This window comes from Saccopteryx bilineata, chromosome 9, assembly GCF_036850765.1.
Source record: "Saccopteryx bilineata isolate mSacBil1 chromosome 9, mSacBil1_pri_phased_curated, whole genome shotgun sequence".
NCBI lineage: Eukaryota > Metazoa > Chordata > Mammalia > Chiroptera > Emballonuridae > Saccopteryx > Saccopteryx bilineata.
In genome coordinates, this window is record NC_089498.1 from 37,323,535 (window position 1) to 37,350,074 (window position 26,540).

Below are 26,540 nucleotides of genomic sequence, written 5' to 3' on the forward strand. Positions count from 1 at the left end.
CCAGCAGGAGAGAGGGAACCCATGCCCAGCCATGGAATAGCACTCCTGAACTTTGAGCTGATGGCATCATCCTGGCCCAATGCAAGGGGCTGGGGGAATGCCCTGTTCTGGTGGGAGTAGACCTGGGTGACCGGAACCGGTGGGATGAAACCACCCTCCCTGGAGCTAGCCGTGGGGTCAACCCTTCCCAGGGGGAGGGGTGACACAGAGTTGGCCACAGAGTCCACTACGCATTCTCTCTTTTGTCCCATACAAAAGCCACCTGAACAATTATAACCCCCATTTTACAGATGAAGAAACAAGCTCAGAGAGGCTGAATAACTTACCCAAAGCCACGCTGCTAGGAAATGGAGGCAGATCTGAATTCTGGTCTTCCCGAAGAAGGTGCTCTCCACCCCTCCCAGCATTACCCTGATTCATATGACTGAGGAAGCCACATGCTGGACACACGCCGGTGCAGACCGGTGTCGGTCAGCAGGGCGGTGGTCAGGGCCATCTCCAGCCGAGGCACATCCTGCCGCCTGCGACCCCGGCACACTGACTCCCCGACCAGCACCAGCCTCAGTGAGAGCCCAAGGGACAGTGAGATGGAGGGAGACCCGATGGGGCCTTCAGCTCACGTGTGAATACTTCTATGACTTTGTGTGAGCACACACGTGTGTAAGTATGGCAGCATGTATCCATGACTGTCCTGTGGATGAATGGGCGAAGGCCTGTGTGTTCTGTGCCTAGGTGAGCTGCTGTGTGAGTGGACATGTGTACACCTGTGTGGCTATTTCAGGAGCTCCCATTCCTCTGCCCAGTGGCCACCAGCTGAAAGCAGTCAGCACAGCCCAGGCCACTCCCAGTTCCTGGCTAACAAGAGAAAGATCGTGAGCAGCCCTCACCCCCAGCTCAGTGGTGCATCCTCACAGATGCTGCCCAGGGTCAGGCCTCTTTCTTGGCAGAAGAGAGCTGGGCTCCCTTTCCCACTAGCATCTGGAGGGAAGATGGGGAGGGTGAACTGGAAGGGGGCTCAGGAGTGGCCACCCAGTGGGGCCATCTGCCATTTGTGCCTCCACTCCATCTCCCCTCCATCCCCTCTCTGCCTCAGGGCGCATTGCTCTGGCGACCCCTGGGAATTGGAAGCTAATTTTCCATGATCATTAGTGATGGAAAGACCTCAGGTTCTGCCTTTAATTAAAGTCAAATGTGAAGCTGAGGAGAAGCACTGCGTGCAGGCGTCCTCTTCTCACTTGCAAAAGCCATATGCAAATAATTAAGCTAGGCATGGAAACTATAATTAAAAATTTCACAAACCCCCTCATTAGCTGAGCAGTCTGCACAGAGAGCAGAACCGAGTCCCTCCCCACGCCAACGGCAGCTCTTGCAGGTGGCTAATTGGGCCTGGGGCAGAGGTGGGTACACCTAGATGACAGTGCACCTGGCGATCAGCTGGCAAGGTTCTTGGCCTCCCAGGCCAGCAGTGATGACCTCCTACCTCTGTCTAGGAAGCTTCTAGCCAGGGAACAGGGCTCCCAGGGTGAAGTAGGTAAACTCAAAATCCACCTATCCACCCATCCACCCTACACATCCACCTACCCATCCATCCATCCTACCCATCCACCCACCCATCCATCCATCCACCCATCCACCCATCCATCCATCCACCCATCCATCCATCCATCCATCCATCCATCTATCCACCCACCCATCCACCCATCCACCCATCCACCCATCCACCCTACCCATCCACCCATCCACCCATCCACCCATCCACCCTACCCATCCACCCATCCACCCATCCACCCATCCATCCATCCATCCATCCATCCATCCATCCATCCATCCTACCCATCCACCCACCCATCCATCCATCCATCCATCCACCCATCCACCCTACCCATCCATCCTACCCATCCACCCTACCCATCCACCCATCCATCCATCCATCCATCCATCCACCCATCCACCCATCCATTCCTCCCAGGGCAAGGAGGTACCACCATACAAGATCCTGGCCCCAAATAGCAAAGCCTCCCCCTGGCTCTAGCTCCCATTTGAGCAGATCTTGGACAGAAGGGTCTCAGCTAGAGAGACTAGAGACTGCTGCAGCTAGACAACCTTGAAGACCCTCCCCCAGTGTGCAGGAGCCCGAGGCTGGTTCAGGAGAGCAGCAACTGTGTGTCCTGAGGTCCTTCAACCCCTTCCAGGCACACAGATGTCCCCAGGCCTGGTGGCCACTGTGCAGAGAGTGACCCACCTGAAGACAAAGGTCTCAGACAGGGTGCCTACCTTCACCCCATAAACACACTGTCAGCCCCGGCTTTAATCAGCACACCTGAACAATTGTGAGGAGGGGTGGGATCACAGGGAAATGTCTGACCTCCTTGTTCTAGAAATTCTCTGGCCCCCTTCCCCCATTCTGCCCAGGGTCCCTGGCTTGAACCCTAAGCCTCTGTAAACATCTAGGTCACCTCACGTCCAAAATCAATCCTGCTAGGCAAGTCACCAAAGGCATAATCCCACTTGCTCACTGACATTTCTAAATGAATATTCACTCGTCCCAATCGCTGCCACTTGTTTTCCATCTGGCCTGATCAATGGCGCTCCTCTGAAGGAAACGTGCTCACCAGCGGCATTGATTGCTGTCGGGAAGCTGCCTGGTGGGTGGGGGGAGAAGACGTGTCCTCCTAGCCATGAGGTCAGGACGCTGAGCAGCTCATCACACTTGCACAACTCCGGCTCCTTCAGTGTCATAGACATAAACTAATTGTGATTAAAACAAACCCAGAAACTGGCTCTTCTTTTGAGCATTTGGAGATCTCACGGGGCTGCAGGAAGTCAGAGAGCTGAGTTGTGAATTCTGTCCTGCTCAGGTCAGCCCTCTGGCTGCTGCATTGGGCCAGGACCCTGACTCAGCCTTTCACGTGGCGCAGGAAACATTTCTCTTTCAGTCTCTTCTCTGACAACAGAAGACACACCAGCCCTCCTGCCAAGGTCATCAGACAGCCACACCCAAGCATCCTGCTCTTAGGAGCTGACCCTGGGCAGTTGTGAGCCTTGTTTCTCAGCTGTCACCAACATGCTTTGACGGTCAGCCTTGCAAATCAGCTCAGGGCTCCCTTCATCTTGTTCCCTCCTCAAAGCCCAGTTTCCCTGATGGTCAGAGCGCCTGGCCCAGCTTTTATTTTCTGTCCCCTGTTATAAACACAGCTGCCTAAGAACCTACCCATACAGCCACCGACACAAGACAACGCACAAAAGTGAGGCAAGATGTCTGAACAAAGGAAGCTGACTATCCCACTTATACAAACTATCTATCAATTTTATTTTTTGGCCATTTGATATTTAAAAATTCATTATAAAATATTTTATATCTATCTATCTATCATCTATCTACAGAAACAGTGCACTTGCCTTCAGCTTAGAAATAAAACAATTGCCAATATTTGGAGTCTCCTTTGCACCTATCCCTTCTGCTCCACTCTCCTTCTCTTCTAGAGGAAACCACACATGTAGTAAATATTTAATGAGCACCTACTATGTGCCTGACACTGTTCTAGGCAACTGGGGTTCATTAGTAATCTTGCCTTCACAGAATTTCATTGCAACCAAGAGAGAGACAGGCAGTTCTAGAAACATAATAAGTTAGTAGATTATAAATAACATTAGAGGTTGATAAATGCATTGGAGAATGGGGTCTCACTGAGAGAAGGTGACATCTGACCCATGTGAATATCTAGGGAACAACCTAAGCAAAAACCCTGGGGTAGGAGAACTCCTGACACTCAGTGTATCTAGAGAGAAAGATACATAAAGCAGTGAAAGAAGATAAGGTCAGAGAAGGAAGGTAGGGTTCCAGTCATGTGAGCCATTCAAAGGATGCTAGCTTTTACTCTGAATGGGATGGGGTGGAAGAAGGACATGATGTGACTTGGATTTCAACAGGACTCATCTGGACACATAGGTAGGCAAAGGCAGAAGTAGAAAAGCCAGGGAAGAGGACAACTTATTTCAGCCATGACATGAAAATTCATGTTGGCCATTCACATGAGAATAGACACTTTTAGGGGACATTTTATTTTGATGTTGAAAATTTGATATTTTTTACCCTGGCCGGTTGGCTCAGCGGTAGAGTGTCAACCTGGCATGTGAATGTCCCAGTTCAATTCCTGGTCAGGGCACACAGGAGAAACAACCATCTGCTTCTCCACCCCTCCCCCTCACCTCCTCTCACTTTCTTTCTCCCCCTCCCACAGCCATGGCTCAATTGGTTAGAGCGCATTGGCCCGAAGCACTAAGGATGGCTCCATGGAGCCTCCACCTCAGGCACTAAAAATAGCTCTATTGTGAGATTGGTCCCAGATGGGCAGAGCATCGGCCCCCAGATGGGGGTTGCCAGCTGGATCCTGATCAGGGCACATGCAGGAGTTTGTCTATCTCCCCTCCTCTCACTTGGAAAAGAACAAAAGAAGTTTTTTAATTTTTAAAAAGGAAAAAAACGACCATTAGATGATTTTGCTTTGATGCTCTGATATTATTATGTCTTAGGTCACTTGCTGGCCATAAGCTTTTCTGAGTCCTGAAAGACTATGTTATGCTTCATGTAAGCCTGGCCCTCCCTGCTTGTTTTCATATGCAGAAGTACAGGAAAGCCTTAGAATATGTAAATGAAATAGAAATGGGATAATGAGACACAGTGATGTCGGGGAGGAGGGCCCTGGAGTTGCCAGGCTGCCTGAGTCCATACCCCGGCTCCATCATTTACCAACGACTTCGCTCTGGGTAAGCTACTTCAGCTGTCTGTGCCTTGGTTTTCTCACCAGCAAAATGGCTGTAATAATGGCTGCCTCTCAAGGTTGTAATAAAGGCAATAAGAGAGCTGCTTTTAGAGGAAGACCTGGTACACAGGCAGTGCTTGATCATGTTAGTGACTGCTTTGGGGAAGAGGAACAGAGCTCCCCAAAGTGCTTCTCTCTCAGGCCAAGCCATCAACCTGGAGCTGGAGAAACAACCGTCTCCTGGCTCTCATCCAGCACAGCCCGAATGCCAGCCAGAAACGGGAGCTGTGACGCCACAAGCTTCCTACGGGGTTTCCTCAGGAACTGTCTCAGGAGCTCAGGCTACAGGCAGACCCCCAGAGAAATGTGACACTCCTAGAAAGGGCTTCCATGAAACTGGCCCTCAAACACGTCATCAAGTAGGAAATGGAACAAGCAGCTCTGGGCACTATGTCTCTGCAGCCAGCGCTGAACGTGGGCTATACCACTCTAGGCAATGGGGTTGGCATTTATTTTGAAGTTCTGTGTTTGCAAAACTATTTCCATCATGCTTGCTGAGTATGCTAAGCACATCAGAATGATCGATTTTGAAAGTTTAATGCAGTTGGTCTTTTCCCTGGTGATCAAAAATATGGTAACATCTACCTTCAGCCCATTTACTCACCAAGCACCTTTGACAGTTTCAGTTCAGATCAAAAGAACCCAGTACGCAATTTGATCTCACTGGCATTCAGATCTTCACAGAACTAGGAAAACAGCATAGCATACATCGCATTTGGGTTTAGGGGTGTTTGGTTTTTGGTGTGGTTTTTTTACATAATTAATTACATTGCTAGCAAGGTTGAAGTCTTCTAAAAAATTGGCAAAATGTTAGAAGCTGAAGTTTGGCAGGAAATGATGGAGTATATTCTGAAAACATTTGTGAGGTTTTCCCTTGTATTCATATACACACACAGACACAGACACACACAGTCCTTGTCTTGAATTTGTCATTGCAAGAACACCCATAATGCAAGTCTAATATTATTTTCCAATTCAGCTCATTTACTTTGAAGAAATGTGACTCCAGTTCAGCGACATAATCAATTCTATTGGTGGTCTCCAAGGCTCCGGAAAACAGCCCTTCCTCTCTAATCATCTCTTTAGACACATCCTTAGCTAGTTGTGCGTGGCTTCTTTTATCATCCATTCATCATAACTAATAGCCAAATAATAGATTTGACCTTCGGCAAACTTTTAGCCTCCCAACCTCGGTAAGTCGTTATTGCGGCCTTTGCAATGAATTCCCCTGGGTTGCATGCTCAGTTTCTTTGCCAAGGCAAGGTCTGACTGTCCTCAATGCCAGTTTCATGGGCGTTTTCAATAAGGCAAGGATCTGTATGTATCCTTTAGGATTGCGAGGGTTTTGTACAGATGGGTGACAAACCTTTCGGATCCTGATGACATGGGCTGCTGCTAGTTTTTGGTATGTGAAGCAGAGAATGGTGGGTGTGTTTAGCACAAAGAGTCATGAGCACAGTGCACTGTGTCTGTGGTGATGGAAATGATCCTATTTTGATTTCCGGCTTGTAGTGTTAGGACCAACTTCAACTCTTGGAGAGGATAAAACTGAAGATGTAACAGGTTCCCAGTCCCTTTTTTTTTGTGCTAATTTGTTGTAAATACAAAAATCAAACTTGTCCTCAAAGCACCTCCTCACCTTAAAATAGAAAACACTTATGTTTATGATATGTAATGGAAACTGCAGCGCACACAACACAAACACGTCCACAGCGTGCCTAACACAAGTGTCACAAAGCAAAACCTTAGAATCCCTTTCATTTGAATTTCCTGATCGGGAATAGTGTGAAAAGCTTTACTCTCTATAGCTTAAGAGAATGTAATTTTATACTTTAAAACCTTCACCCAATACACCTCTCCAATTACAAAATATTCTTTCTCAAGCCTTGATCCTCTCCCTCCCCAGAGGTTAATACACCTGCTGAGGTTCCCCTGATCTGTTCCTCCCCCAAGCCTGCTGGAGAAGTGCTGTTGTCAACCACCCCTTCTGGGAAAGGTGGTAAGATGAGGGCACCTGTTTTTCCAAACCCTAATCGCTCAGAGATTTTCCTTCCCTCCTCACAAGGGGGCAGCACTTCTTCCCATTGCAGACATCTTGGTCTGAAAGCCCCAACACCCAACAGGGCAAGGGATGGAGTTCCCAGAGGCCTTGCATCCTCCCAGCCCAGAGATGAAGGCCAGCAAAGGCTCTCGAAAGGAAAGGCAGGGTTCTAAGCAGCAGGCCTGGCACAGAAAACCCAGGGTCCCTGAGCTGTAAGCCTCTATCCCCTGGCAGCAACCACTCAGAGGCAATTTAGTCAATTCCCCTCCACACCATCCAGCATTCAATACTCTCCATACAGCAGCAGAGTGGGGCAGAGTCGTGGGCAGGCAGGGGCCCCAGAATCATCATTTCTGAGCACAGACAATCGAACGCCAAGTGTCAGATTTGCTCTCTGACAAGTGTGCGGGGCGATGGCCACTCTCATTCTTTCCCTCAGGCCCTGTTGTGTTAGGATGATATGAAGTGACTCTAAAAATGGCCAATATTTCTCCCCCGACACAAGAGCATAAATCACTACATCTTCGGTGCTTTCTTTGTGGTATCGATTCTTCTGAGAATGAAAGCAGATGGTTCCGATACGGCATCATTTAATATTCCCCCAGCTTGATTTATAGATTTATTTGTGCATTACCTGAACATAAACCAGCATTGCATTATTTCTTGCATGCTTGTCAAATTAAGGGAAGGTATTCTTGTTGACCTTTAAACCTAAAAAAAAAAAATTAAATGTGTCTGAGGCATTTTCCAACAGGCATTAAAATAAGCCGGGCCCTCAGATGCCAATTAAGAAGATATAATTATGAAGGGCAGCGTCATCTGTGCCTCGGGTAATGATTTTAGTTTTAATGCACTCGTTTGAAGGAAGGAAAGAAAATAAGCTGGTTGCGAATAATCTTGTGAAAGAGATGAGAACAATTTGGCACCATTTGTTCCTTAGTTTACCAAAATGGGAAGGAACTGGGGGAGCTGGCACCTTGGCCTTCCAGAAGGAAGGAACACTTTTTGAAAGGTGCAGAAAGAAGTGGCGGTGTCCAGAACCGAAATAGAGACGAGGCGGCCGACTGCTGGGATGTACCAAACAGAGCCAGTGCCAGCCTTCAGGCCGCGCCAAGGTGCGAACGGGCTCTGGCTCCCGGTGGGGAGGAAGTTCCCCATGGGCACTGCACCAAGGCTCTCTGCCACATTGTTTCCCCACCACCCTGCCCACAGCCAGGCCCAAGCCCAGGAAGGGGTTCTGGGTGACACCCACACAAGGCTGGCATTGTTGGCCAGGACACAGACAAAATGAACAGCCCCTTCACCCCTCCTCCTCTGAATCCCATTCTTCAAGGTGAAATAATGGTGGCTGCAGTCATTTGGGCTAGACTTGGGGTGCCCAAACCAAGATGTGTGCAATGCACACACACACATACACCTCTGTGACTGCATAGGGCCTAGCCCAAGACTGGCTTTAGCATCCCTGAGGTCTCTTTCAGAAAAATACCCACTTAATAACCAATCTCTAACTAAATCTATTCTTAAAACTCACTGGGATAACAAAATCCTACTGGTCACACCCAGCTACTTGTTAGAGTCCCCTCTCCTTCTAGTGTGGGATCGGTTCCCTGCCTCCCTGTCCCCTCACATGCAGCCTCCGGGCTCTCGGGGCTTGGTCTGTCCGCTCCCCCTCACCTTCCACGCCTTTCTTTTCTCAGCTGTGAGAACTTTGCCATTCCCTGGGTAACCTTGTCCTCCCCTCCTTCTAGGACCAGGATTGCCTTTCTTCTTCTTACTACCCTGACCACAGAGAGAGACCCAGGAAATGAGGAGAATCCTCCTCATGAGGCTGGGCGGAGAGACTGCTGGTCCTCAGCGGTCTCTGTTCCCCTGCCGTGCCCATCTGCAGGTGTGCGCACGCCCGTGTGCCCTCCGGAGCACACACACCCCGTGCTTGTTCAGCATGAAGGGCTACGGCTGGTGGAGGTGAAGGAGAGAAAACACACACACTCTAGGGGTCCCTGAACCCCTGGTAACGAGGGCGGGGGTGAGGTGCTCAGTCCTAGACACGAGTGTTTATCTGCAGCCACGTGTCTAGGAAACATGGCCTACAGGGCTGGGGTTAGTGGGTCCTGCCTGTCCTGCAGCCCACAGCCCTTGACCTCAGCCTCCATCTGACCCTGACCAAGCGGAGCAGGCAGAGTGGTTCTGAGACCCCAACCAGGAGGCTGAGGCTGGGCCCTGGGAGAGTCTTGGCTCTCAACATTCAGCCACAGGGACGCCACTAGTCTCTTCCCAAACCTAAGAATGTCACTCCTCTGCCCCAAGTCTGACCTTGTCCACTGTCCCCCAGGGCTGGGCAGGTCACTCGGAGCCCTGGTCACGTCATCAAGGTGTACTGAGTGCCAACCATGTGCAAGCTCAGGCCCCTCACAGACTCGCACAGGATCAGGAATCTACCAGAGCCCCTTCCAGAGGGCCTGCTCCCCACAGAGCCACAGAGGGCACGGTCCTCACAGGGCCTTTCTCCTGGGTCCTGACAGCCCAGCCTCACCCTGATCCAGCTAGCTGCAAGAAGCCAGTGCTTGAGAACAGCAATGCTTTTTTTTTCTTTTCTTTTTTTCTTTTTTTTGTATTTTTCTGAAGCTGGAAACGGGGAGAGACAGTCAGACAGACTCCCGCATGCACCCGACCGGGATCCACCCGGCATGCCCACCAGGGGCAACGCTCTGCCCACCAGGGGGTGATGCTCTGCCCCTCCGGGGGGGGGGGTCACTCTGCCACGACCAGAGCCACTCTAGCGCCTGGGGCAGAGGCCAAGGAGCCATCCCCAGCGCCCGGCGCCCGGGCCATCTTTGCTCCAATGGAGCCTCGGCTACGGGAGGGGAAGAGAGAGACAGAGAGGAAGGGGGGGGGGGGGGTGGAGAAGCAAATGGGCGCTTCTCCTATGTGCCCTGGCCAGGAATCAAACCCGGGTCCCCCACACGCCAGGCCGACGCTCTACCGCTGAGCCAACTGGCCAGGGCCAATGCTTTTTTTTTTCTTTCAGTTTTGCAGATTCTAAAACAATCCTTTCAACATGACAGTTCTGATTAAATTCCTAAAATATTTCTATTTGCCGTTTTTCTCTTTTATATCTGTCTATGCCCTAAGGATCAATTAAAACCCTAGGGGCCAGCCAGTTATGGCCCAAAGGTCAAAGCCTACTGGCCACCTATTTCTGTAAATAAGTGTTATTGGGACACAGTCACGTTCATTCATTTTCATATTCTCTATGGCTGCTTCACATTACGATGGCAGAGTTGAGCAGTTTCAGCAGAGACCGTTTGGGCCACAAAACCTAAAATACTTATGATCTGGTCTCTTAAGAGGAAGTTTGCTACCTCTGACCTAAACTACAAATATAGTTTCTATATAGAGCATCAGTCAGAAAACGTTTTGGGATGTCCAGTAAACATTGAATAAGTCATTCAAGAGAAGAATTATCACTCAGAGAAAGAAAAATGAAAATCCCAGAAGCTCAGGGTAGGTCCTATAGATTTCCAATTCTAAACCATACGGTCCTTTAAATTACACATATACACAGGAATACATTCTCATAGGCAAAAACTTCAAACAATGCAATTAAAGCAAAGATCCCTTTGAAAGCCACTCAATCCAGTCCAGACTTCTTTCAAGGTAGGTATTTACAACTACGTAAACAGTGAATATCCAGTTGTAGCTTTCTTGCATGTATGTAGCTTTTAGCCATAAATGGTATATATGTACATATTGTTCACAGTTTGCTTTTTCACTTAACAATACTTTTTGGACATGTTTCCCAGGCAGTACATACAGATCTACCTCATGCTTTTTAACTGTCCAGAGTATTCCCAGGAGTGGGTGTTGCAATGTCTAATCTCAGTGCAGATAAACATCTGGAGTGGCCAATGGACTAGCTCTCTTTCTTCCCAGGAAAGAGGATCCAATGTCCACAGGTCACCTCGGAATGTGACTTTTCAGCAGACGGACTGCAGGCCCCTGGCACACACAGCATTTATTTGAAGCTAGCCCCCAACCTGGGAGCCGCTTGTCATCGACCACAAGCACGCTGTCAAGGAGTCTTTGCATGACCCTCAGAGTCTCCTGGCAGAGTCCTTAAGATCCGCGGCTCCAAACGCCCCATTCAAAGAAGCTATTTGAAAGAAGAATCATTGTGAATTTAAATGACTGTTTCAGAAACCTGACTTTTAAAAAAGGAAGATGAATCTGGCCCTTGCAAATACAAAACAGATTGAGAAGCTGAGCTTCGTGGAGTGACTTAAACAGGCATTCAGAGCTGGCGCCCGCTGGGAACAGTGCAGCAAAAGAGGGCGTTCAGAACTGGCAGAGCCCAGAGCTTGGCTCCAGACCACCCCTCACCTTTCTACCTCCTCCTCTTCCCTCAGCCTTCACCATCTCCCCTCCCTTCACCTCATCCCTTTGTCTCAAAACCCTCGCCGAGCACCGCACCTACTATGTGCCAGCCTGTATATATATATCACCCTCACAGAGTTCCCAGCGTGGCAAACAAAGTCCCGCAGCAAGGGACTATGGTGTGTGACCGGGGTCTGTGCAAGGGAAGGCCCAGTGCCCAGGGCACGGGATGAGAACTGAAGGAGGGGCGAGGCAGGTAAGAGGGGGACACCCCTGGCAAAGGTCTGATGGGTCCGGCAAGAACTTGTGGCAATTTCTGTTTAAAATGACGGACTCTGGCTGCTGGTGAAAAGCAGATCAGTGGGAGGCAGCTGTTCTGACTACTCACTCCTCCCTCCCCCAGGCAGCCTGGGTGGCACTGGATAAACATCCCTCCGAAGGAGCAGGGGTCTCACACGGAGCAGGGGTCTCACACGGAGCTGGGGCAGGGGCAGGGCAGGCTGCAGGGCAGAGTGTGGCTGGGCAGTGGGCATTGCCTCTCTCCTGATGGACCCACCGTGAGAAGCCAAGCTGTCTCTCACGCAAAGAACCCCACAAACCCTCCCTTGGGGAAAGAGAGAGAAGTTCCAGAGCATGCTGAGATCTGCTCCAGCTGAAATTCATAAGGAATAGAGGAACTATCCTCTTGGGTCAGAAGTCGGCTGGGTGACCGTTGCACACGGTGCTTAACCTCAGGCTCCTCCTCATTAGCAGTTCTAAGGGCTTTATTGTGAGAGCTTAATGAGATCACAAAGTAATGCACCCAACTCAGTGCTGGGCTCATCACAGGTGTTCAGAGACACTCACTGTGGGCTATTCATTAATATCCATCAGCAGAGGGGCCAGAGGTGCTGGAAACATTCCTTCCTGCACACGGCGAGGCTGGAGCTAAGGAAGGGAATAAAGCTGAGTAAGAAAGAGCAAGAACTTTCATGCCTAGAAGAAAGAGCAGCTGTCAGAGGAAAGGGACTTTTGACTTAAGAATAACAAGCATCGTTTTTCTAATTTCTCTCCCTTCCAATTTTCATGGAAAGGATTAAACAAACGTAAAAATGGAATGGGGGTGGAGCCTGTATCCATGGAGTTTGTTGCCACTACTCAGGGTGTGGCAACAAACCAGGCACTGCCAGGAATTACTGCAAGCCCAGTGCAGAGGACACATGCCAGGCAGGCAACGGGGGCAACGAGGCAGCCACTCAGACATCAGGGCACTGGCTAGAGCCCAAGTGTTACAAAGGAGGTCCATGAAGCCTTCAGGGGATGCCAGGGGTCAGCACTGTGCAGTGACCTCCAAGATAGGCACCAATATGTCTCACAACGTAGCTTCGGCATCTATAAAATAAATGAATAAGGCAACAGTTTCAACAAACCCCCAGTCGTTAAGGTGTTAACACTTTTCACATGAACAAACTACACAAACAAAATTAAGTGAGAATATTAAAGATTTCAGTAATAAAAATCTGATGCTCCCTCTCACACATTTGTGCTCAGCAAACAGTTCAGTTTTCTCAATCTTTCATGGATTATTTAGAAAAATGGGCTTATATTAGACTATAGAAAAAAAACTCTCAATAGAAGTCATTACCTAACCATAATACAATAAAAACAGAATCTAACAAAAAAGAGAGAGATTAAAATGTTGGCTACAACATTGTTTTTAATAGAAAAAAAGTTGGTAAAATGTAAATTCCTATCAGTAGAAGAATGTTTAATTTTTGGAATCCTACGCAATTATTTTTTCTTTTTTAAATCACCCTGTTCATCTAATACAGAAGAGAAGAATGAGATACTGGAAGAAAAAGCAATAACTTGAGAAGATATGGCTGAGAATGTTCTGAAATTGAAGAAACATGATTTTTTACACTGAGAATATACACACAGGGGAAAAAAAATTTTTTAATTTACCTATCTTGGTAAAACTCTGGAATACCAAAAGCCCCCACCCCAAATCTTAAATTTTACCAGAAAGAAAAGACATTACAACAATTAGACCAACAGCAGACATCTTAACTTTAAGAGATGCACAGAAGACAGTGGAGGAATATCATTTTTTTGGTAAATACTGTAGGAAAATAAAGGTCCTTCTATTCAATTATTCAAGAATAAAGACGTCTTGCCACCTAAAATAAAAGAATTACTAAAGGATACATTTCTGCAAGAAAAATGAACCCGGAGAGAATGAGCAGGATTTAAAAAGCATGAATACTGGTAAAATTGTTAGTAAATTTAAGTAACTATCGACTCTACATATTAATAATGCATTTTTTTGTACCAAGATAGAAGAAAATCCTTGACGAACAGTATAACAAGTAGGAAGGTGGAGGGAGGGAATGTGTAGGGTGCAGTCTCACATGCAAAGATTCTTGATTATTTCAAAAGATGACAGGGGAAACTTTAGACTTGCTAAAAAATGTATAGTTAAATATGTAGGTTAACACTTTAAGGGTACTCAACTGATTGATCAGAGAAAATCTAGTTTTCAAATCAACAGAGGGGGAAAAATGTATTGATTTGACTGAGCACAAGAAAGGTTAAGTAAACAGAAGCCATAAGTAAAATGATGGAAATAAAGCTAAAATATTAGTGAAGACAATAAAGATTAAGGGGTTAAGCTCATCTAACACTTAGTGATGTTCACTGTATACCAGGCCATGGTCTAAACATTTTACATGTATTAGCTTATTTAATCCTCAAAATAAACACATGAGCTAGGTACTGCTATTATCCCATTTTATAGATGGGGTAACTGAGGCCCCAGGAGGTTAAGAAATGTGGATAGTGCCCACAGTTGGTAGAGAGCAGAGCTGGGTTTCAGACCCGAACGTGCAGGTTCCCCAGTCGATCCTACCTCATGGTCTCTGCCACTTTCACAAACAGGTGCTTCTACACACAGAGAGGCTACTGCTTGCCAGATGAAGACCATCGATCTTGGTGGGGGGAAAAAATAAAACCCTTTTGAAAGCAACGGAGAAAGGCTGGAAATAGGGAATGGAAACTGGAATGCCAGTTAAGTATTAACCAAAGGAAAGCTGACATGGTGATATTGATTTCAGGGGGAAAAAAGTAATTAATAGGGGTAAGGAGCAGTACAATAAATATAATGAGAAAAAGAAAATTTTATAAAAAATTCTAAAAACTAGGAACATGTAGGCATCTAACATCGGAACCTCAGAATAAAGCAAAAAGCGGCAATCACAAGGGAAATTTACCAATCCACCATTAAAGTGGAAGATTTTAACAGGTTTCAGAAATGGAAAGATTAAGCTGATAGAAAAAATTAACAAGCATATAGAAAATCTGAAAAGCAGATTCAAGACTAATTTTATATATGCATGTAAGTGTGTGTATATAGGGAATGTGCAGAAATATGTGTGGGTGTGAATATATATATTTCTATAGCCAGCAAACAGAGAAGATACGTTATGTTCAAGTACATGTAAAACACTTACAAAAACTAACCACATACCAGGTTATAATCTATTGTAAGGAACTAATATAATACAGATCACATCCTCTTACCACACATACTTAAATTTCAAACGAATGATAAATAAACTCCATATTTCATACATTCTAAGATGTACTTTTTTCTCATCATCTCTGAAGCCAGGATACATCTTACACTGGATGGAATGTTAGTTTATTTAACTAGCAGTGTTTTTCTCCCCTTCTTAGTGGTACAAAAAATAACAGTGTGCATTACATCAGCATCGTTTTATTTTTCATGAAAATATGGGAGTTTTAAAAAAAATGTATGGGATATAATATAGAAATTAATAACCAAAGGAAAAATAAAAAGCTTTAAAATATGCTTCTGAACACCTCTCTAAAATCAAAAGGAAATAAAAGTAGCAATTTTACAGTATGAAAAATTATAATAATGACAACTTATGCACACCAAAACTTATGGAATGTGTCCAGAACAGTATTCAGAAGAAATTTTATTGCTGTTTTATTTTTAAGGAAATAGAAAATAAATGCTTTGGACATTCAACTTAAAACATTAGAAAAAGAGCAAGATAATAAATCTTTAAATTGTACTGATTGATTGACTTGAGAAAGAGAGAGACATTGACCCAACACTCCACCCAGTCACGCATTTGCTGGCTGAGTCCTGCACGAGCCCCAGGAGACCAAACCCACAACCCTATCGTCAGGACAGTCCCCCAACCAATCAAGCCACCCTGCCAGGGCAACACATTAAAACCTTAAAGAAGGTCCCAGGTTCGATTCCCGGCCAGGGCACACAGGAGAAGCGCCCATCTGCTTCTCCACCCCTTCCCCTCTCCTTCCTCTCTGTCTCTCTCTTCCCCTCCCATAACCGAGGCTCCATTGGAGCAAAGATGGCCCAGGGGCTGGAAATGGCTCCTTGGCTTCTGCCCCAGGCGCTAGAGTGGCTCTGGTCGTGACAGAGCGATGCCCTGGAGGGGCAGAGCATCGCCCCCTGGTGGGCAGAGCTTCGCCCCCTGGTGGGCGTGCCAGGTGGATCCCGGTCGGGCGCATGCGGGAGTCTGTCTGTCTCTCCCCATTTCCAGCTTCAGAAAAATACAAAAAAAAAACAAAAACAAAAAAACAAAAAAAACCTTAAAGAAGAGATTAAAGATGAAAGGAAGAAGTACAGATTTTTAAGAGTTTAATACTAGGATGAATAAATAAATTCAACAACTGTGTCTTAGAAAAGGCCAATAAAATATACAACTGTCTGGTAAAGTCTAATCATGAAAAAGAGAGAGAGAGAGAAAAGCAACATTAATGAGAAAGAGATATAACCAGAGATGCAAAGCAATTATTAAAATATAAGAATACCATGTGGAATTCTATGCTAATAAATTTTAAAATCTTGATTAAATGTATGATAGTCTAGGGAAGCAGAAGTTATGCAAACTCATTTAAGAAGCAGAAAAGCTGAATAGAAAACCTTTGGAAAACAATCATTTTCCCCCAGAGGCGTTGTCCTCAGACAGATTTCACTGGGAAACTCCAAACCATCAAGGGGCAGAAATTTTCTATGCTACTTAAAATGTTCCAGAGGATAAAGAAAGAAGAAAAACTTCCTAATTAATTTTATGAATAACACATAACCCTGGTACCAAAACCTGCCAAAGATGAAACACAAATAAAATCACACACTAATCTTGCTTGTCACTCTAGACATCAAAATCCTAAATAAAAGATCATGGCAGACACACAGAGCCCCCCACCATCACTACCCCTAGCTCCAAATGCATGGAAATGTTGGATAAAATACAATATAAAATAATTAAATACATAATTGAGCTTGAAGGAAAGAAAAAAAAAATCCTTAGGTGCCAACAATGAAGAGATGTGAGAGCTGCAGTGATAATCTGTCAGCTGGTGCCCCAGAGACGCTGAACTACAGCTGGCAGACTGCCATGGCCAGCGCCCTGCATTGGTGTCCCTCGGGGGCAGGAGGTACAGCCCGGGCTCTCCTGAGCAAGGAGCTGGACTGAGCTCTGGCACAAAGCTCAGGCTCTTCCATTCCAGGGATCCATTTCCAATGGGGACAGGAGAACTCAACCCATCTGGGGAAATACAAAGAAATCTTAGGAGGGGTGGAGTTTCAAGAAAGAACAGGATCTCAAGACTGTACCATGGCTATGGAGTCCAAATTTACACTACTTATATGGTGATGTGAGAATTCCGATACTTTTACAACTCAGGAAGCACAGGGCTACCTTTTTTTTTTTTTTAACTCACCAGTCTTAAAGTAGATTGGATAATGTTTACTTTCTTAGAATATCATAGAGAAATTATAATCTGCTCAAGGAAATGGTTGAGGGTGAGGGAAAGTCAGCTGATAAGCAAACAAAAGAGCTAGTACTCCATGAACCTGCGATAAGAAAAGCCTGAAAAGACAATATAATTGTATTTTAAATTATTAGGTGAGTAAAGAAAAACTAAACATAATGAGAATGGGAAACTACAAAAACAAGTCTGCAGATTTGAAAGCTCTAAATAGAATTTCTACAAATAAAAAATAGAGTTATTCACCTTGGCTGGATAGCTTGATTGGTTAGAGTGTCATCCTGAAGCACAGATCTAGTAAATTTACAATAATGACCTTGAGGCAGGCACGTCAGTGTCAGTGTAGGGTCTCTGGAATGTTCCAGGGAACACTACTAACTAGGACTTACATAGAGATGACCATGTGCCAGGAACTATTTAAGCCCATTATATTATATTATATTATATTATATTATATTATATTATATTATATTATATTATATTATTATATTATCTCATTTAATTATCACAACAACCTAAGTGTATGGTAATATTATTATGCCCAATTTATGGATGAGAAAACTGAGAAGCAGAGAGTTAAAGTAATTTCCCTCACCTATTAATTAAAGCGTAAAGGTAAAGTCAAATCCATGTAGCTATCTGCAAAGTTCATATTCTTAACCACCATGTACACTGTCCCTCACACGTGTGACTGGCAACTCAAAGGATAACGTTGAGAATAAAAGAAAGAAAATACTCGCAGAGATGATAATTGAAAGTTTTTCAGAACTGAAGAGAGCCATAAGATTGAATAAATAACTGCTTCAACTTCCAAGCAAAAAAAAAAAAAAAAAAAAAGAAATTATATGACAGATATATCTGAGTGAAGCTGAGGAATATCAAAATAAAGAAAAAATGGAAAAACTAGAGAGGAAGACATTATCCACAAAGGACTGAGAGACTAACTCTAAGCTTCGCTGAGGAACAGCAGGGACTGGAACACAACGGGAGAGGTCTTCAAAGTGCTGAAGGAAAAGAACTACCATCCTATCATCCTAGAATTTTATACCCAGCTCAACCGTTAAAGGCAAAATCGCATTTAAACAAACAAAGCTCAAAAGGGTCCACACAGGTGTTCCCTGAAAGAACTACTGAAAGGCTGTGTGAGGCAATTGGAAATGGAACCCAGAGACAAGGAAAGACAATCAGACAATCAACAAAGGTGAGCAAAACAGGTGGTAAGTAAGCAGCTGTAAATCTAAATAATGTTCGATTGTAAATACTAATAATAAGAATGAGTTTAAAACGTGGGAAATTTATTAACAATCTGGTAATTAAATTAGACAAAAGATATGAGTTGGAAGTACGATCAGAATGGAAATATGATCAGAATTAAAGTGTTTTAGGAAGGTAGACATTTTGATTTAATTCATACTATGTTAAGCAAAGAAGTTAAAAAGAAAGTACAATCAATCCTTTAGAAAACAGAAAAGACTTTAAAAAAATATAGAAAGCAATGAAAATAGAAAATTCAAACTATAACAGAAATACGAATGTAAATATATTAATAACCATGAAAAAAGTTAAACTTCCTGAAAGACACATCTAAAACATTATGCAGAAAAATTGAAAGTCAAGAGATACAAAAAAAAAAGGTATAGTATATAAACAAAGAAAAGGCTGTTTTTATAATAGTAATAGGCAAAATAAAATTTGGGGCAAAATGGGGATTTAAAAAGTTAGTACACAAAGAAAATATAAATAATTCACTAGGAAGATATAACAATCTTTAATCTATATGCCTCTAATAATATAACTTTTTAAAATATAGAGTAAAAGTTGATACGATTACAAAGAAAAATCAACAAATTGATAAACATATTGGAAGATTTTAACACATCTCACTCTGAAGTGGATCAATTAAGCAGTCAAATATTTAAGGATATAGAAGATACAAACAATACAATTTACACCACTGAGCTAAAGAATATATATACATATTGATATAGAATTCTACACCCAACAATTAGAGGGTATATATTATTTCAAACATAATGGAACACAAGTGATTCTCAACTAAAATTAGAGTCAATAGCATGTGAACCACAATCTCTGGCTACAATGTAATAAGATTAGAAATGAAAGAAAAACATGCTCTTGAAATGTTTAAAAGTCTGATTCATGGGTCAAAGAATCACAAAATAAATTATATAACTTTTGGCTATTGTACAAGCAGTATAATAAAATAATCATATACCCCAGCAAATTAAGATCCATCCCAGAAATGCATTACAAAATGGCTAGATATTACAATATCTGTTAATATAATTTATTGCATCAATAGATCAATGGAGATAAACCATATTTATCTTCATAAACAGGCATGGGGAGGGAGAGTCATTAATTATTTATAAACACTAGTAATATGGAATATTTTGTGTGTTTTTTTAAGTTCTAAAAATCTTATCTCATAAACAGCATCGTGATTAATGGTAAAACATTAAAGTCAGAAAAAGACTTAAATAGTAGGGGAAACCCGCTACTATTTACTACTGTCCAGGAAACATGAGCCAATTCAATTAGAAAAAAAAATTAAATAACACAAATAAATAAAAGCATAAAGGAGTAAATCTTCATAACTTGGATTAGACAAGATATTTTTAGACACAATACCAAAGCACAAGCAACAAAAGAAAAAAGTTGTAAATTGAAATTCATCAAAACTAAAAACTGACCAGGCGGTGGCGCAGTGGATAGAGCGTCAGACTGGGATGCGGAAGACCCCAGTTCGAGAGCCCAAGGTCGCCAGCTTGAGCGCGGGTTCATCTGGTTTGAGCAAAAAAAGCTCACCAGCTTGGACCCAAGGTCGCTGGTTTGAGCACAGGGTTACTCGGTCTGCTGAAGGCCCACAGTCAAGGCACATATGAGAAAGCAATCAATGAACAACTAAGGTGTCACAACGAAAAACTGATAATTGATGCTTCTCATCTCTCTCCGTTCCTGTCTCTCTGTCCCTATCTATCCCTCTCTCTGACTCTCTCCCTGTCTCTGTAAAAACAAACAAACAAAAAAACTAAAAACTTGTGCTGCAAAAGACACTATCAAGAAACTGATAAGGCAACCCATAGAATGAGATAAAATATTTGCAAATCATATATCTGATAAGGAATTTGTACCCAAGAGACATGAAAGAGTCTTACAACTCAACAATTTATAAAAATTAATTTATGGGCGAAGGATCTGAAGAAACATTTTCCAAAAATATACAAATGACCAATAAGCACATGAAAAAACGCCATACATCTTTAATCATTAAGGAAGTGCAGATCAAAACCACAATGAAATCAAGTACTAACTGCAAATCAAATACTACTTCACACCCACGAGGATGGCTATAATCAAAAGGACAAACAACAGCAAGTATTGATTGACAAGGAGTGGGGAAGTCAGAGCCCCCATCCACTGCTGGTGGGAATGAGAAATGGTGCAGCCATTTTGGAAAACAGTGTGGCAGGTCCTCAAAAGAGTAAACAAAGAGTTACCAAGTGACCCAGGATTTCCACTCCCAAAAGAAATGAAAACATATGTTCACAAAAAACTTGTACACGAATGTGTACAAAGCTGCTTCATTAATAATAGCCAAAAGGTGGAAATGACCCAGATGCCCATCAACTGATCAGAGAATAAAATGACAAATGTCGCATCTACATTATGATGGAATATGACTCAGCCATAAAAAAGAATGAAGTGCCCCAACATAGATGAGCAGAGAAACCATTCTGCTGAGTGAAAAAAGCCCAAAAGGCCACATATTATCTGGTTCTGTTTATATAAACTGTCCAGAATAAGCAAATTTATATAGACAGAAAGTAAATTAGTGGTTGCCTAGGACCAGGAAGGTATACTTGGGGAGTGACTGCTAATATGTACAGCACTCTAGGGGGTGATGAAAATGTGGGATTGACTGTGTTGATGGTTCACAACTCTGAATATACTGAAAACCACTGAATTGTTCACTTTCAATGTGTGAATGGAGCTGTCTGTGGTTATATCTCAAGAAAGCTGTGTGTGAGAAAGAAAGAGAGAAAAGAGGGGGAGGGAGAGAGAGACTTTCAGATTTCAATGAACACATCTGCACCCTCTATTCTGCCTCCTCAGCTGTGACCAGAGGGTGAGTGTCTGTGCTTCTAGAGCCCCCCTCCGCCTCCTCCACACACACACACACACACACACACACACACACACACACACACACACACTGCTGCCAGCTCCAATGCTCTCATACCTTCTTAGGGACTTGGCTGCAGCAGCCCGTCCAGTCCTACCTACATGGTTTTGCACCTTCTATTGGATCACTCCCATCAAATAAAAACATGCTGTTATTTCCTGCATCCTAAACAAAAAACAAAAATAAAACCCCTCAATTCCTCTTCCCTCAGCTGCTATCTTTCTGGGGTTTTTTTGCTCTCTTTTGCAGCAAAACATGGGTTACTCAGGCTCACCATCTCCTCTCTTCCCATCCCCCCACAGACCGCTTCCCCCAACTCGACAGAGCTGCTCTTGCAAGGGCACAGTGTTGAGTCCATGGGTCAGTCCGTGGTCCTCATCTTACCTAAGCGGCCACCAGAATTTGACACAAGTGCACTCACTCTTACTGACCTCAATCCATAGTATGGCTTCAAAAGTCGTGTTGACAGCTCTGAAAGTTCTATCTCCAGCTCTAACCTCTCTCTGTACCTAGGGACTGGTATATCCAACCAAATGCCCAACATCTGCAGTTGGATGTATGCTGGACACCTCAAATACAGTATGTCCTTAACCAAACCTCCTTCGACACCTGTTTTGCCCACTCACTGCCTTTCCCATCTCCATGTGGGTAACTCCATCCTTTTCATTGCTCAGACCAAAAGCTTTCTTTCTCTCCCACCTCATGTAATCCATAAGGAAGTTCTGTTGGCTCTGCCTTCAAAACCTATCTGGAATCTGACCCATTCTCTCCACATCACTGCCACCAATTTGGCCCAGACCATCATCTCACACTGCGACAGCCTGCCAGCTCTCTTTGCCCCTCATCGTGGTAGCAAGAAAAGCATGATCTTCTAAAAATGACATTCTATCATGGCACGCCTTTGTTCAAAACCCTGCAGTCAGTCACTCCCCACCTCACCAGCAGTGAAGTCAGATTTCTTACCCTGCCTGGCAAGGCCCAGATCATGTGCCCTCTCCACCCCAACCCCCACCCCGACACCCCCAGTTCTGTGGCCTCATTCCCAGACTCCCCACCCCCACCTCTCCACCTCTTTGCTCTTTCTCACTCCTGCCTTAGGACCTTCCACAAAGAGTCCCCTTTGCCTGGGAAATCTCTGCCTAGTTTAGGATTTTTCAACCTCAGTACTATTAACATTTGGGGGCCAGACAATTCTTTGTTGTAAGGACTGTCCTGTGCATTGTAACAGTGGTCCCCAACCCCCGGGCCGCAGACCGGTACTGGTCCATGGGCCATTTGGTACCGGTCCACAGAGAAAGAATAAATAACTTACATTATTTCCATTTTACTTATATTTAAGTCTGAACGATGTTTTATTTTAACAAATGACCAGATTCCCTCTGTTATATCCGTCTAAGACTCACTCTTAACGTTTGTCTCATAAGTTCGACAATTATATAATATTTTAAAATACCACAGTTTTTATGCCGGTCACATAATTTTATTTTGTGCATTTATCCATCCCACCCTAAAGGCCGGTCCGTGAAAATATTTTCTGACATTAAACCGATCCGTGGCCCAAAAAAGGTTGGGAGCCACTGCATTATTAGATGTTCAGCAGCATCCTCGGTCTGTACCCACTAGATGCCAGTAGCACCCCAGATGTTGCCAGATCTCCTTGGGGGGCACAACTGTTCCAGGTTGAGACCCACTGACCTAGGGCATTTGTGTGGCCCATGCCCTCATTTCCCTCAGATATCATTTTTGCTTAAGTCTCTCCTCTGACTTTTCAATGAGGCCCACCGTCCCCCTACACCACATTGCCAATTCCCCTGTATGCTCCCTGGCAGCTACCATATTGGCTTGGTGGGGGCTGGGATCTTCCTCTGCTTTGTTTCTTGATACATCCTCCAGTGCCTAGAACAGTGCCTGGCACACAGCTAGTTCTCAATAAATATTTGTTGAGTAAATGGATCAGAAAATGCAATATGATAAGGCACAATAAAGTAAAAGATCAGTTTATCCTCAAATTTACCTTTTATTTACCCATAAGTGAAACACAATCCAAATATATTTCTATTGGATCTTATCTGAAACCTGACCAAATATTTCTTTTAGTGCATGTAAAAGAATAAAAATGTGATATCGCACAAGAATAATGAGAGGAGACTTACCATCTAAAATAGTAAAAATGTGTCCATAGAGACAATCATTAAAAATAGTAGGATCTGGTACAAGCATAGACAAAATGAAACTGAAGAGTCCCAAAGCAGCCCCAGCAGATACAAGAATTAAGCAAATGATGAAGCTGGGATTTTAAAAGAGTAAGCAAAGAGTAAGTGTTCAATAAATGATGCTGAGACAACTGAGTGGCCATTTTACACTTGCAGTAAACACACGTTATGTATTGATAGAAACATCAAAGTAGTAACACATGCGAGGGAAACAGCTCAGGGGGTCTCGGCGGTCGCCTCTGGGGAGCAGGCCTGGGAGGGGCAGTGAGGAATAAGCCAGAGGACTGCTGTGTTTATGATAAACATTTTACTAGCTACATTTTTAAAACTACATATAAGTGTTATTTTGATAAGAGTAAAGTTATTTTTTAAAAAGCCATAAGCATGCCCCTCTTTAATCTATCACATTGAAAAAGATCTAAAAACATGAAGATTCAGGCCCTGGCCGGTTGGCTCAGCGGTAGAGCGTCAGCCTGGCGTGCGGGGGACCCGGGTTTGATTCCCAGCCAGGGCACATAGGAGAAGCGCCCATTTGCTTCTCCACCCCCCCTCCTTCCTCTCTGTCTCTCTCTTCCCCTCCTGCAGCCAAGGCTCCATTGGAGCAAAGATGGCCTGGGCGCTGGGGATGGCTCCTTGGCCTCTGCCCCAGGCGCTAGAGTGGCTCTGGTCGCAGCAGAGCGCCGCCCTGGAGGGGCAGAGCATCACCCCTGGTGGGCATGCCGGGTGGATCCTGGTTGGGCGCATGCGGGAGTCTGTCTGACTGTCTCTCCCCGTTTCCAGCTTCAGAAAAAGAAAAATAAAAAAACCATGAAGATCCGCTGGTGTGCAAAAAGACACACTCAGGCACTGGTGGGTCCTTCTGGAGGGTGATCTGTTGGGAAGTATTCAAAGTCTAGAACCACGCATATCCTTTGAGCCAACGACTCTACGCCTAGGAATTTATTCTGAAACGACACAAAGGAATACAGCAAGAATGTTCACTCCAACATTCTTTAAAATTGAAAAACAAAAATGGAAACCACCAAAATGTCCAAGGGAGAATTGTTTAGATAAATGATGAGTAATTCACCTGAAGAAATGCCATGCAGGTGTCAAAAGTAAAATGGAAATATATCTGTGACCATGGAGAGGCATTCGTGGTATATTCACTGGTTAAACAGGTTATATGCAGTAGATATAAAAATTAACGCATTTTTATAAAATGAATACGACTTCTGAGTTTATGTATATGAAGTGATTTAAACATAAGACACTCCCTCGGTAACGAGGTATGGGAACCTGGATGCAGAAATGGGCTGCATGGTGAGACTTCCACTTTCTTTTTTTTTTGCTCTTATTACAGCATTCCTGAAGGGAATTGCTAAGACTCATGAAGGTGGAGGCAGGAATGCTGAGGTGAGGTCACTCAGGTGTGGGCTAGGGGTCTGCACAGGCCCCTCTGCTAGCCCCCCACTTATCCACTGAACCCTAAAATGACTGGTCCAAGTGGCTGGGTATAGGCTTGCCAGAATCTAGCCACACTCAGGGTCCAACTAGCTGCCCAGATTTCCGTAGTCCCAGTGGCGAGGACCCCTTTCCAGCAGATGGGGGGCAGGGGTCCCAAGACAGAGGCCACAACTAGTCAGGCCTTGATTGCCTGCAACCAAAGCTCTGCACCTGGCCCTGGCCGGTTGGCTCAGCGGTAGAGCGTCGGCCTGGCGTGCGGGGGACCCGGGTTCGATTCCCGGCCAGGGCACATAGGAGAAGCGCCCATTTGCTTCTCCACACCCCCCCCCCCTTCCTCTCTGTCTCTCTCTTCCCCTCCCACAGCCAGGGGTCCATTGGAGCAAGGATGGCCCGGGTGCTGGGGATGGCTCCTTGGCCTCTGCCCCAGGCGCTAGAGTGGCTCTGGTCTCAGCAGAGCAACCCCCCCGAAGGGGCAGAGCGTTGCCCCCTGGTGGGCAGAGCATCGCCCCTGGTGGGTGTGCCGGGTGGATCCCGGTCGGGCGCATACGGGAGTCTGTCTGACTGTCTCTCCCCATTTCCAGCTTCAGAAAAATACAAAAAAAAAAAAAACAAACACCTAAAAAAATAAAATAAAATAAAGCTCTGCACCTGCGGCAGCTACTGTCCCTTCCCAGGGCTCTGGCCCTCACTTTTTGGATGGGGAAGTGTCCACTTTACCAGTGAAGCCCTGGGGTCTGAATCCCTCTAGCCCAGGCCAAATGCAGCTCACAGTCATATTATTTGATCAGTGCAGGACTTTGATTTTAAATTTTTAATGAGTCTCTGGACTTTATTTAGAAGGGAAGAGATTTCACATAAAATCTACCAATCTGGTCATGCTGAACCGCCATCCCTTCCTGCAATTACAACTGGAGATAACAGCCTCCTTCCAATGAGATAAGTGTCCACAGGTATCCCGGACCACACGACTTCCTCACCATGAGGCCTGGCTACACTGGGGACATAATTTTCCACTTGGGCTGTTCTGTGTCTGGGCTACTTCATGCTCTCTCCCCACTATACCAGGGCCCTCTTCCCTCCCACCATCACCTGTGGAAACAAGTGCCCCCCCGTGTCCATGTCCCTGTTCTGTCCTGCCCCTTTGGGACACTGGGGGTTTTGGGGGTTTTGCTGCAGAAAATTCCTCCAAATCTGTCCCCACCCAGAGCCAGTGGTGTGGCCATTGGGATCCAGAGGAGCCCTTTGGCCCTGTAGCTGCTCCAACCCTGCACAGGGGAGCCTGGACCAAGGTCAAGACCTGGTCAGTGCCTCACCGCAGCCCTGGATTCAAGAAGCGACACAGAGCAGAAAGAACAATCCTGGGCTTTGGGGGCTCTGATCCCAGCAGGTGACACTCACCTGGCAGTTGGTTTGGGAAAACCAAAATCCCATTCCAAAGAGCTGATGTCTAGGGAAGAGTTCCCGGGAATCTGGAGTTTAGTGGGGAGGGGTTTAGTGGGTGAGGGGCAAAGAGGACAGGGATGAGCAGAGAGAGAAGCCACAATGCCTCGCAGTGGAACACAGGCACTCTGCATCTGGGAGGGTCACACCAGCCAGTCAGCTGATGCAGCATGGGCTGTAGCCCCTGAAGC

The 26,540-nt window shown here is 45.0% G+C and overlaps 1 protein-coding gene across 4 annotated transcripts in view; it reads right to left on the minus strand.

Moving 5' to 3' along the window:
- The window catches only part of CHST8 (carbohydrate sulfotransferase 8), a 121,950-nt gene that overhangs the window by 82,878 nt on the left and 12,532 nt on the right, over window positions 1-26,540 (minus strand). Inside the window, exon 2 of one of the 4 annotated variants that reach the window (XM_066243706.1) lies at window positions 7,499-7,575. The exons of the other annotated variants lie outside the window; for them this stretch is intronic. The gene's annotated coding sequence lies outside the window, so the exon portion shown is untranslated. The remainder of the gene's footprint in view (window positions 1-7,498; window positions 7,576-26,540) is intronic. 4 annotated transcript variants of the gene reach the window in all.